Below are 14,066 nucleotides of genomic sequence, written 5' to 3'. Positions count from 1 at the left end.
CCATATAGTTACTCTGTTTCAGATTTCGTTCTTCCTTCGTTTCTTTTTTTTTTCTTTTCTTTTAAGGCATCAAGGATAAGATCGATCTGCGTATAGCAGAATCGATTTACCCGTTGCAACAATAATGAAATCTCTGATTACAACATTTGTTTTTGTTCCCTTTAAAATTTTCCTTCATTCAGATGATTTGAATGATTATTGATTTAACATGTCCCTACATTCAGATTCAATTCCCCTTTCTTATTCCAATTTTGATTTTCTTCCTTTGTATAATTATTTGTTTCTCGATCGCATCCGGTATATGGCTTCATGTGTTGGCAACCGGTGATGCCTCGCAATGGCATCACCGATTCCCCCGGATTTCACGCTCCAATATGTCTTCAGAGGTTACTTTTCATTTCTCCTTTTTTTTTATGATTTTCTTTCTTATGTGCAATTTTTTGTTTATAGTTTAGAATTCTCTTCCGGCTCTTTGATCTCCTGTGTATTAGTTACATTCGTCTTTGTTACTTTCATGCTCCTCTGGTAATGTTATTTAGTTCTCTTTCATAGTTATAAGCATTCACTATGAATCCTGCGAGAGGTTTGTTTGCCTTCACTTCAGTAATAAGATCAGGTCTGGGTCTGTGTTTAATCTATGGCATATACACATCGGTTGCGTTGGTGATATCATGGCCTAACATCCCCTTCCCTATTACCCGCATCTTCTTATCAGAGAAGCATCCATGCACCGTTTAAAATAAAACTGGTAAGCATCATTGACATAGTTGAAATCCTGCTTATTCGTGCCATTGAAATGCCACCTGTTGGGCTCAACTAGCAGATTGCTACAATTGATTACTGAGAATAGTTGTGGATCCTATTCGATAAAATTTTCTCCTATGTATCTCCTATAGTCTTTTATATTAGTCTTTAGTAGTAATCCCATGTTTACCACCACAACAATTTTCCATCGATCCTGCATAAGGCATGTAGTTATATTTGATTCGTTTTCTCTCGGCTTTGGTATTGTGGTGCTTTTGCAATTTTGCCTCCTCCTGCATTTTTTTTTTGCTAGCAGAGTTGAAATTTGGCAATTCAGTCATCCACTGCTATCAATGTGATGTCTTGTGCTCATATATTGTTGAAATTAACGTTCTATATTTTAGACTTGAAAAGATTTTAACAAGATCTTTTGTAAATATGGCACAAAGGTCAATAAGGTTGTTTTATGTGTACCACCACTCTTAACATCATTTGCAACTTTTAATTATTTGGACATTTGATTCAGCAATGGCTGGGTGTTGCACACTTAGTATTTGCATGTGAATGTTTGCTTTGTTAGGTGAGCAGCTATCTTATTTGATCTGTTTATTTCATCTAAGTTATTGTTCTGATGTCTGTATAAATGGAACAAGAAGATGAGTTCCATGTTTTTTTTTTAGATTAATAACATAGCCTCTTTGTCGATTTTGTGAGTCAGTTTCAGATGGTGTTAGCAAATCTTATAGTTCTGAACCTGGGAGAAGCCTACTAACCCGCACGGTGTCCTATTTGTTTAAGGATAGGCCCCTGTTATGGCATTGCTATCTTTGACATAGACTATTTGATGATTTCTCACGGAGAGCTGTCTCTAAATTCAGTTATAACCTACATTCACTTCACATTAGTTCATTCTATGGAGGATGGAGGACATTGCTTACTGGTTTACTAATCACCATCTGCATTCACCCACCTTACTGTGTTCATTGTACTTCACATTTCCTACATATCTTGTTACATTTATACAACATATTCATTTTTTGATCTCATATTCACTCATTAACTTTCTGATCGTGAGTTCATATTCCTGTTCTCTTATTATTTCATTATTTTAGTTCACAATCCTTTGTCATTCTTTTAAATTCCTAATTGTCTAGCTTAGCTGTTAATAATTATTAGTTGTTTAACTTAGCTGATTTAAGATAGTTGGTATATTAGGTGCTTAGCATTGGTTCTTTGTAAATCCTTTACACTAGTGTTAGTATTGAGTACAGTAATGTCTGTATGTGAGTTAGTATAGTGTATGCATCAGTTGCTAGTGTAAGTTAGCCTTTAAGCAGTGAATAAATCAGTGTCAATATCGGGTATTGAAAATTAACAGAGCGTGTTAGTACTGTATCTATCAACACTGTATATGTATTAGAAGTTAATATACACACTAGTGCTAGCAACAGATTATCTTAGTTTGTGTTAGTATAATTAGCAGTAACCAAAGTGTGTTAGGTAGCATGTTATTTTATATTTGAGTTTTATATTCAAGTTTTATAACTAAATTTAATCGTTTATTTGTATATGAGTTTTGCCTTGTTTCTTCCTATTGCTGAGTAGTGATGCTCAGTACCCATACCATTCATCTTCTATGTCACTGCAGAAGCACCCGAATGTGCTGATTGGAGTCAACTTGTTAATACTGTTAAGATGGACTTGCTGATGCTATTGAGACCTATTCATAAATGTTACCAATCGCAGAAATCCAGTCATAGAGATAGATCCACAGCAAATCGGCTCATTACTAAGATTTATTAGTTTACCTTATTGTGATAAGCTGATGGCAGTTTGCTGTTTCATCTGTGGAGGTCGATTCCATCATAAAATCAGCTTAGAATATGTTTTTTTGGAAAAGCTGTGTTGTAGTCTATTCAAAATATCAATAAGCTGGAATAGTTCAAATTCAATAACATAATATGAGTACATATCCAATTCTCCTCTTTCTTATTTCACAAGATATTGTATATGTCATATATGTATATATATACATACATACCTAGGCATATATATAAGTATATGTATTATTTCTTCTTGGTATATGAGCATTTTTTTTTCTTTTCTCACCATTGGCATCTTTTCGAAATACATGTGCAAATCTCTTCTATTTTTCATGCTAATCAAGTGTTTTTGCAGGGCGTGTGTGAAAAATATCACCGCTTAGGATTTGTATTCTCAATTTTAAATGGTGTAATAGCTAGATATTAATGAAAATTTTTATATTTCTTGTTCTAGATTAGAATGAATGAGCATACAAATATCATTTGTTGCATCATTTTTCTTTATTTCAAATTTTCACAAATGGGAACACGAATGGCACGTGCACCATTTCATAAGAGGTAAATTAATCCTAAGTTGATGATCCATATCAATGGCCATAGTCAGGGTGTGGACAAAACTTAGGATTTTTATCTTTTACGAAATAACACTGAATCCACACTGGATCCGTTTTCAAAATTCATCATATTTCCTCAAATATTTTCTTCTTTTATCAGAATTTAACTTAAAATTAATTCAAAATATATACCAATGGCCATAGTCAGGGTATATTGAGAATTAATTTCATTTTAAATTCTATAAAAGCACCAAATGTGTTTCATTCTTCACCTGAATTTAAATATAGATTATTATATAATACATTCAATGACCATAGTCTAGGATGTATTATATCTTCAATCCTATTTTAATTCATTTAAAGAATGAAATAGCTTTTCAAAATCCAATTTCAAATTATTTAAATTCATTTATCATTTAGGATAGAACTGCATCATTGCTTTCAAAATTCCTTTTCAAAATTCCAAGTAATGTAAATATCTTCTTCAAATCTATCTTCAATCCTTATCAAAACCAATTCATTCTTTCAATTTTCAAAATTCTATTTCATTTTTTTAAAAGTTCAATCTAACTTTAAGATTTCAAATTCATTTTATTTCAAAGTTCAATTTAACTTTGAAATTCCAAATTCATTTTATATTCAAAACTCTAATCAAACTCCAAATTCAATTTTAACCTTGAGATTCTTGATTCATCTTCTAAATTCCAAAATTCAAATACTCCAAACCAAATCCAAAGTTCAAATCAACTTTGAGATTCTCTTCATCTTCTAAATTTCAAAATTCAAAATTCAAAGTTTAACTTGACTTTGAAATTCATTTGTATATTCAAGATTCAATTCCTAAATTTCATTCAAAACTTAGAAATATGGATTCATCTTCTAAATTCCAGATTCAAGCTTCAAAATCCAATTTGACTTTGAAATTCATTTACATATTCAAAATTCAAATTCTCAGATCAATTTTGGAAATGCCAAATCCAAAATCGGATCAACTTGGATCTAGTCTTCTAAATACAATTTCACTTTGGATCTTAGACTTCAGATCCAATTTTCTTATAGGATCCAAAATCCAATTTCACTTTGGATCTTAGACTTCAGATCCAATTTCCTTATAGGATCCAGAATCCAATTTCACCTTGGGTCTCATATCCAAAATCCATCTTAGGATCCAAAATCCAATTCCACTTTTGGATCTCAGACTTCAGATCCAAATCCATCTTAGGATCTAGAGTCCAAATCTACATTTGGATCTCAGATTTCAGATCCATTCCATTTCAGGATCCAGAACCCAAGTCCATATTGGATTCCAAACCTTGGATCCCATTCTATTTCGGATCCGGAATCCAATTCCAAATTCTAGATTTCAAACTCGATTTTCGGATCTAGTCTGAATCCACTTCTATTCTTAAATGCCATTTGATCATCTCAGATCCATACTAAATTTCAAAACCTCAAATTCAATCCCATCTCAAGTATTCATTTCCTTTCCTAAATTCAAGATCAAATTCAAAGTCCATTTCTCACTCCAAAACTTCATTTCCTTTCATTTTAAAGCTTCAAGTCATTCCTTCTCATTTATTTTCCCAACTCTGATTTACTTCAAAGACTTAGAACTCCTCTGATCTATCTCAAGTTCTAAGTTAAGATTAAATCATTTCTTCACTCCTTTACCAAGTTCATCTCAGAATACTTGGAAATTTCTAAATCAATTTTCAAAAGAGCATACATACATTGCACAAGCATGATTCTTTGTGCATTTAGAGTTAGATTAAATTCTTAGATTATATTAAGGCAAAGCAAAAGGCATAGATTCGATCCTTGGTTCGATTACCCCTGGTAAAGGCGCCAGGAACGGTCGAACCTCGTACCGACAAGCGAATCCCGTCTCTCCATCTTTTTCCCGCAAATTTTCAAAACGGAGGCGAGTTATTGGCTAAATATTTTCAAATTAAGGTCAAGTGAGACCGCGCAAAATAGTTCCTCTTTTCTTCTCTCTTTCTTTTCTTTCTTTTATTCTTCTCCCTTTAAAAAGGAGGAAAATAGAGGTTAGAAAAGGAAAAGAGAAGGAAGAGAGAGAAACCACAAGAGAGGAAAAATTTTGCGATGATCACAATTTTGGCGACCGAGATGGGACATCGTCTTTGTCTGGTCGAATTTGTGCCTTTTCTTTGCTTTTATATAATCTAAGTCTTTATTCTTCTATGTCAGCTTCATTTCCATGCAAACCTCAGGAGCCTAGACTCTGCCCTAAGCTGATATCATTGCATATAGGATCTAAGTATGGTTTGGTAGGACCATATTGAGGAGATTATATCCATGTTCACATTAGACTTAGGTCTTAAATACAACTCTCCTCAATTTTAGGGATTGAATGTAAACAATGAATGCAAGTGTATGCTTCTTCTCATTTAAATCTATCTCTTTAGGACTTGCATTAGAGCCTTCTGATTTTATTTCATGTTGATCATATTTTGAAAACATCCTTACCTATATTGTCCCGGTCTTCATGTTGCTGGGCTGTCTCACTGAACCATAGTTCAGGAGAGAGCCTCACAACTGGACCACTTATTTGGGTTCACGCCCCCTACCACGTACCTAAGGGCCATAGTCCGAGGTATATCGGTAGGTGCTCAAGCCTTTACCTTAGAACCGAAGAGATATCTTATATGCCACGTATTTCGAGCTTCAGCTTGGGTATATCGGTGTACCTTGATTGGAATCAGATGATCTAAATCCTAGAGTTATGATTAAGATCCTATTTACCATTTCAAATATTGCATATAGAGTCAGCTTTAGGGAGTGTTGTTTGCGTATCCTTGCTTGTATATCTGTGATTGTATGATATTTTATATCTTCCTTATATTTTCCAAAACCCTGGGTATATATTTCAAAATTTTCTTTTTGATTTCAAAACCCATGTGTATTTTTCTTTCTCTTCCTCTTCTTCTTCTAAAATTTCTTCAAAAAAATTCTTCTGATCCTGCCTGCAAGTTCTTCAAAATTTCAAATCTTTACCATTTCATTTATTCTGATTTTATATTCTTGTTTATATTTTCATAAAAATCTCTTTCCGTCAAGAGATATCCTTTTCAAAATAATATTTTCTTTTTTTCATATTTTTAGTTGGTTACTCTCCCTCGTAGAGTAAACAGCGCAATTGTCACAAATTTTGTGGTGACTCTATCCCTAGTAATGGGATACAATTTTTAGATTTCAACCTAAATCCTCTCTCTTGTCAAAACTTCTCCAAAAAAGTTTCTTTGGTCTAAAAACCTCCACTTTTCCTCCACAGAGGGAGCACTGATATTTCAAAAATGGTCACGACAAGAGGGGGGAAAGAAACAGATCTTCAACTCAGCGACAGTGAGGCGGAAGAGATGAGCTCTCTTAAATCGGTTAGGGGACAGGGTCAGAACAAGAAAGATGACATCGACCCCGCTATGTATAATATGTTCCAAAAGATGATGGCAAGGATGATGTCAGAACAAGCCGAGGCCAAGCTGAAAGAGGCAGTTCCTAAAAGCAAGCTGAAGAAAAAGCCTGTAAAGAAGCAAGTCAAAATCATCAGGAAGAAGGTACAGCCAGACACTACTTTCGAGGAATCAGAGTCAGTCGAGGAAGAGTTAGAAGAGGAAGAGCAGATTGTCTACAAACAGGATCCTCCGAGACAGTCTATAAAGATAGTTGTAGAAGAGCCCGAATCCGTCAACAAGCCCAAGTCTGGGGCTCCAACAGAGGACCTGATGAGCAAGCAGATGAAGGAGATGAATCGAGCTATTAAGGATATTCAAGCCAAGGGTAAGGGCAAGCAGACCTATACTGGCAAAGATTTTTACGATAGTCTAGATGGGGATGATAACCTGAAAAATCTTCCTCGCAAATTTCTCAAATTTGACGGGACTGGCAACCCTAAAGCCCACTTGGCCACATTCTATGCAGAGTGCAGCCGTTTCAGAAAAGACAACAGGGCTTTGTTCATTTGCTTTCCCCGCAGTCTGGAGGGTATAGCAGCCAGGTGGTATGCGGACCACATCATTCCTATCGAACTGCGAGAGTTCGATAAAGTAGTCAATTTGTTCATTGAGTGCTTCCTATTCAATACTGATGTTTCACCTACATTAAATCATCTTTACAACCTAAAGCAGAATGAGACTGAAAGAGCAGGAGAGTTCATCCACAGGTGGAGAAGTACCTGCAACAAGATGAAAGTTCCCATTCCAGAGGAACATGCATTGCAAATAATCCTCAGCAATTTCTCTCAGCCGCTGAGAAGCCTCATTGCCACTTCTCCAGCGAAATCCTTTATCAAGTTGATTGAACAAGCTGAATGGCTCGAGGCAGGAATAGAAAGTGGGCTTTACGAGGGCATGCCTCTTGCCAAAAATATCCAAGATCAGAAAAAGAAAGCGCAGTTCACTCATGCAGCTGATACCTCTAGCAATAATCATGATAACAGCAGAAGAAACAGAAATGACAGCAAGAATGGTCAGAACCACGACGCAGCTCAAAGGGAAAAGTCTTCCAAGCATAATAACAAGTCGTCTCAGTCTAACTATCCGCAAAAGGAAAAGATAAAGCGCGAAGGTTGGAGTAATGATCGTGAGTTCACTCCTCTGAAGCAAACGCTCGAAGAAACCCTTGAATTCATGTTGGCCAAAGGATTGGTTAAACTCCCAAAAGTTGTGGATCCTCCTGCAGTCATGGGAAGGTTCACAAATCAGTTCTGCAAGTTCCATCGAGCTGTGGGGCATGACACCAATCACTGCTTCGTCTTCAAAAATATTGTTCAGGATTGCGTCGACAAGAGTCTCTTTGTTGAAGATGAAGAGGAAGATGACCTAGCCGTCATGACCAAGTCTCTCCCCGGCTACTCAGAAGACTGAAGATGTCAGAATTCTCTTACTTCTCTCCCTTTTTTGCCAAGTCACCTTGTAGGGGGCCAGTCAGCCCAGTCCTTTTGTGACCTTTTGATCAAAGTGTTTGTAAATATTTCAGTTCTTTGTTATCAGTTTTGCTCGTCAATGAAATGTCAATTTTCCTTTATATCTCTAAATATCCCAATACTTTCTTCCTCTGCCACATAGGGGCATTCGCTTTTGAAAATCTATATTTCAAAAATCTCTTCATCGGCTTCTCTTAAAACCGCATTTAAATTCCTGTTCTTTTCAGAATGCGGGACTAATGATATTACCTATGAGGGCCTTTTCAAAAATCATGAAATTTAAAAAAGTCTTCGTTATGACCAAAGAGTTCAAATATTCTTCGGTCCAAGCTTTGTCAAAAATCAACCCTCGTGTTGATCATGTTTTCAAAAATAGGTTTTTGAACCATTGCATTGAAGGATCAACCCTTGTGTTGGTCTTATCTTCCAAAATATGTCTCAAATCTTATGTTGATCATATTTTCCAAAAGTGGTTTTTCAAAACGTTATATTCAGAGATCAATCCTGGCATTGGTCTCATCTTCCAAAAAATTGATTTTAAATCATTATAGTCAAAGATCAACCCCTGTGTTGGTCTTGTCTTCCAAGTTTGGTTTTTCGAACCGTCATATTCAAAGATCAATCCTTGCATTGATCTTATCTTCCAAAAATGGGTTTTAAATCATTATATTCAAAGATCAATCCCTGTGATTGATCTTATCTTCCAAGGTTGATTTTTAAACATTATCTTCAAAGATCAACCCTTGTATTGATCTTGTTTTCAGTTTCAAACTATTATTTTTAGAAATCAATTTTGTTATTGATTTTCTTTTTCAAAACTTAGATTTTCAAAACTTAGATTTTCAAAACCATTGCCTTCAAAATTTGACCCTCATGATGATCTCTCGTGTTTGATTTGAAGGATCAATTCTCGCACTGATCATTCTTCTTATGGTAGATTTTCTTCCCAAAATGATTTTTCACTTACCTTTAAATGAACATTTTCCTTTCAAGATCCCATATGCAGGCAGGATCAGAAAAACTCCTTTTCCTCTTAAAACTTATAAAATTTCAGTTAAATTTTATATTTTTATCAGTTTCATTCATTTTATTCATATTTTTGTCAAGTTTATATCAATTTTATCAAGTTTTATCAAGTTTATCAAATATTTCCTCGAATTCCATTAAAATTTTATCAATTTTTCTACCCTTTCAGGTTAAGGGATAAACCTGATGCCTCTTTCCCATGAGGTATTTCCTTTATTCTTATTTTCCCCCTCAGGTTAAGGGATAAACCTGACCCTCGTTGTCCGAGGTGTTCCCATTCAGGATTAGGGATAATCCTGAAACCCCTCGTATGAGCCACAATGCTACCTATGAGGATTCTTTTGTAAATACAAGTTTTGCCAATCTTTATTGATTTTCTAGATTTATATCAATTTCCCTTCATTAAATCTCTCTAAACTCTATTCTTTTTCCCATTCAGTATAAGGGATAATCCTGAAACCTCTCATAGGAGCGACAGTGCTACCTGTGAGAATTCTTTTTCAAAATAAATTTTCAAATCAATTTCTTTTCTTCTTTTCCATTTTATGTTTTTTATTCTTTTCCCCTTTCAGGTTAAGGGATAAACCTGAATCATTCCTTTCTAAATTCTCATCAAAATGTCTATTCCATTTCCCCTTCAGGATAAGGGAAAATCCTGAAAACGCCGACAATCATTCTTGCTCGAAATCTCAAGTATCTTAAAAGAATGTCGGTGTCCCCTTTTTCTTCTAATCTCCATCAGAAAACCCAGTACTTACACTAGGGCATTTTTTGAAAAACTCATACAGGTAGGCCTAACACTCGTGCTAATGTTTGGCTGACCCATCAACAAGCCTTCATGTTACAATCTTTCCTCAATTCTCCTTAAAATTCTACCAATCTTCTTCTATCCCTTCTCATCAATTCTCCTTTGAGATTCCAGTTTTGACTCAAGCTTCCAACTCTTTCCTTGAGATTCGAGCCTCGACTCGAATTTTCCAACTTTCCTTGAAGATTTGGGTCTTAACTCGAGTATTCTTTCCTTCAAAAATCTGAACTTCCAAGTTTTCCTTCAAGATTCGAGCCCTGACTCAAACTTTCCTACTTTTCCTTCAAAAAATTTAGGTTTTATCTCAAGTTTTCTTGCCTTTAATAAATAAACCCTCAAAGTTTTGATTCGAGCCCTGACTCAAATTTTTCCTGCTTTCCTTCGAAAATTTGAGTTTTGTCTCAAGTTTTCTTGCTTTCAATAAATGAACTTTCAAGTTTTTCCTTTGAGATGCGAGCCCTGACTCGAACCTTCCTGCTTTCCTTCGACAATTTGAGTTTTGTCTCAAGTTTTCTTGCCTTCAATAAATGAACTTGCAAGTTTTTCCTTTGAGATGCGAGCCCTGACTCGAACCTTCCTGCTGTCCTTCGAAAATTTGAGTTTTATCTCGAGTTTTCTTGCCTTCAATAAATGAATTTTCAAGTTTTCCCTTGAGATTCGAGCCTCGACTCGAACCTCCCAGTTTTCCTTTGAAAATTCAAGTTTTTACTTGAATTTCCCTGTTTTCCTTGTAAAATCTGAGTCCTGATTCGGATACTCTTTCAAAGGCTTACCTTTAAAATCCAGTTTTATATCAAGCTTACCTTTAGAACTTTAAATTTACATTTACCTTCAGAATTCAGCCTCATGTTGGATTCTTTCCCAGAATCCCACTGATATGTCAAAATTCGATGTTAAGCAAAGGCTTCATCATCAAAGATTTCAGGAATATATTACCAACTTGCCATAAAATAGTTGTTGACCTCAAACTTTTATTACGTAAAGAATTTTCTCAAATCTCCTTAAGTATTCCTTCCAAAAGGGTGAAGTTTCTGTGAAGAAAGGCTCAAAAGCCAAATTTTCTGTTGGTCAACCAAGAGGATGAAGAAAAATCTTCGACATGACCGGTAAAGGAAATATTCAATGATGCAGAAGAGTCATAAAATGAGCTGATATTGATCATAGCTATGGCACATTCTTAAAGATTATTCTTTGGCAGTAAGACAGTGAAAATATCCTGGGCAGTCAGAAAAGAACCTACCCTCATGTCTCCTCAAGTCAGTTAAGTTGCAAATCAAATATCCGCAAAAGGGATCTCTCAATTGTCGTCAAGATGAAGGCGAATTAAGCGAGTAGACCCCCGGGGCCAAAGAAGGTTTGAAACATCTCCAAGATGACAGAGTTTGCGACAGATCCTTCCAGGGAAAGTTCGGATCACCGTCGAGATGAAGGCGGATGTGATGGACCTACCGACAAACCCTAAAAGATATTTGATTCCAGCTATCATCTAAATACCTTTGAGTCAATACCATCCCATATAATCCCTGAGATAAATGAAGGATCAGAACATCTCCAAGATGAAGGAGTTTGTGACGTACCCTTCCCCGAAAAAGAGAGAAAAGTCAGGACATCTCCAAAATGAAGGATGATGTAAAAGCCCAAGAAAGCCCCATAACTCAAAAGAGTGCAAAAAGATCATCATGGGGAAAATACCCAGGATATCAAACTGCCCAAACTACAAAGAATCTTCTTTACCTATATGAAATTCTTCTATCAATATCCTTTCATTTAATTGCTTTTATGAAGCTAAGAATATTTCCTCTCCTTTCATATCAAGGAAATTGATAGCATCCTTGAAGAAAACCAACAACAAAATTTGACTTTGATTCTGGACTCTATAGAGTTAACCTAGTTGGGGGTAATACTCTAGGTAGAAGAGGGAACATCTTTCGAAAGTGCTTACCTTCAATTACTTTGAAACAATTATAAATGTTATCATTTTGGTAAAATTTTCCAGCTTTCCTGATGAGAAATAAGAACTTGACATCTGTTATTGATATATCTTGGTGTTGCCTTTTCCTTCTTTCGCATAGTCGAAAGAGTTGCCTTCCCCTCTTTCATAAGAGTTGTCTTCCCCGTCTTTCTCTTTGTCGAGAGATTTGCCTTCTCCTCGATAAGAGGATCGCCTTCTTTGTCTTTTACTTTGTTGAGAGATTTGTCTTCTCCTCGATAAGAGGATCGCCTTCTTCGTCTTTCACTTTGTTGAGAGACTTGCCTTCTCCTCGATAAGAGGATCGCCTTCTCCGTCTTTCGCTCTGTCGAAAGACTTGCCTTCTCCTTAATAAAAGGATCGCCTTCCCTGTCTTTTTGCGTTGTCAAAAGATTTGCCTTTCTCCTTGATTAAATGATTGCCTTCCCCATCTTTCGCTTTGTCGAGAGATTTGCCTTCTCCTCGATAAGAGGATCGCCTTCTTCGTCTTTTACTTTGTTGAGAGACTTGCCTTCTCCTCGATAAGAGGATCGCCTTCTCCGTCTTTCGCTCTGTCGAAAGACTTGCCTTCTCCTTAATAAAAGGATTGCCTTCCCTGTCTTTTTGCGTTGTCAAAAGATTCGCCTTTCTCCTTGATTAAATGATCGCCTTCCTCGTCTTTCGCTTTGTCGAGAGACTTTCCTTCTCCTTGTTAAAAGGATTGCCTTCTTCATATTTTATATTTTGCCTTCCCCTTACCAAGAGGATTGCCCTCTTCATATCTTACATTTTGCCTTCTCCTTGTTAAAAAGATTGCCTTCTTCATATTTCACATCTTACATTCTCCTTACCTAAAGGATTGCCTTCTTCATATCTTACATTTTACATTCTCCTTGTTAAAGGGATTGCCTTCTTCATATTTCACATCTTACATTCTCCTTACCTAAAGGATTGCCTTCTTCATATCTTACATTTTACATTCTCCTTGTTAAAAGGATTGCCTTCTTCATGTTTCACATTTGCCTTCTCCTGTCAAAAGGATTTGCTCTCCTTCATCCTTCACTTTGTCAAAAGATTCGCCTCCTGTTACCTTATTCATCGTCCATTTTTGTCTCACATCTCCTTATTTTCCATCTCTCACATTCCTAGAAGAGTTACCCCATTCAGTTGAAGTATCTCTCCTGTCCCATCACGGTTTCGAGAATTCCGTATGGTTGTTCCCACTCAAGCTAAGGGTCAAACCTGTACTCCCTGCGAGAGGTCACTAAAATTAAAGAGCTGATTTAGTCTCAGCAATGAGACGCCCAAGTTCATCCCTTTTTCAAGCTTTAGGGAACCCCATTTCCTTTCTCCTTTCGCAAACCCCTTTCGGATTTGTTCGTCCAAACTCCGAAGGTCCCATCATGGTCTCTTCACTCAAGGATTCCATTTAGTTGTCCCCTTCAGGTTAAGGGTTAAGCCTGAACCTCGTACCTCGAGGTATCTTCCTTTTTCAGGTTTGGGTTAAACCTGAGTCTCGTTTCAACGAGGTGTTTCTTCCTCCAGTCCCATCATGGCTCTTCCCCATCAAAGAATCCATGCTTTGTATATCCATCCGGAATAAAATCCTATTTGAGTTCCATCTCACCAGGCCTTCTCTCATAAATTTACCATCAAAGTCCTCATATATTCCTTTCCCCATTCAAGTTATTTTGATATATCTTCGTCCCATCCAGGTTAAGGGCAAAACCTGAGTCGTTTCAAAAGATTGATCTTGTCTCGCCCACGAGACTTGATCTAAATTCTTACCTTTCATCATTTTGGGATCTTCGCCCAAAGTCCCATTACGATTTCCTCACTTTTTACTCAATCATATCGTTTTCGAGGATTTCATCTTCCCAAAACCATTCAGGATAAGGTTTCAAGCCTGAGAAGCCATGTTTCTAAAATAATTCTTCCACACCCAGTTCAGATCTGCTGACTAAGGCATTTTTAAAATTTGGAGTGTTGTCTTTGCCACTAAGCTCGGCTTTCAACCGGCTTAGTAGCAAAGAGGGGCATCTGTGAACACCCCAAATTTTTCAAAGTTTTGTAAAAATGCCCCTTTTTGCCCCTAATCCCGTTTTCTGAGAAAATCAAGTCATTTTTTCAGATTTTCTGAATTAAAATTCCATAAAACTATATTCAAAATTAATTCTGGTTCCGAATCCAGTACTTTAAATCCATATATCCTCAAAATTCG

This window comes from Nuphar pumila, chromosome 4, assembly GCF_984573655.1.
Source record: "Nuphar pumila chromosome 4, dmNupPumi1.hap1.1, whole genome shotgun sequence".
NCBI lineage: Eukaryota > Viridiplantae > Streptophyta > Magnoliopsida > Nymphaeales > Nymphaeaceae > Nuphar > Nuphar pumila.
This window is presented reverse-complemented; position numbering follows the sequence as displayed.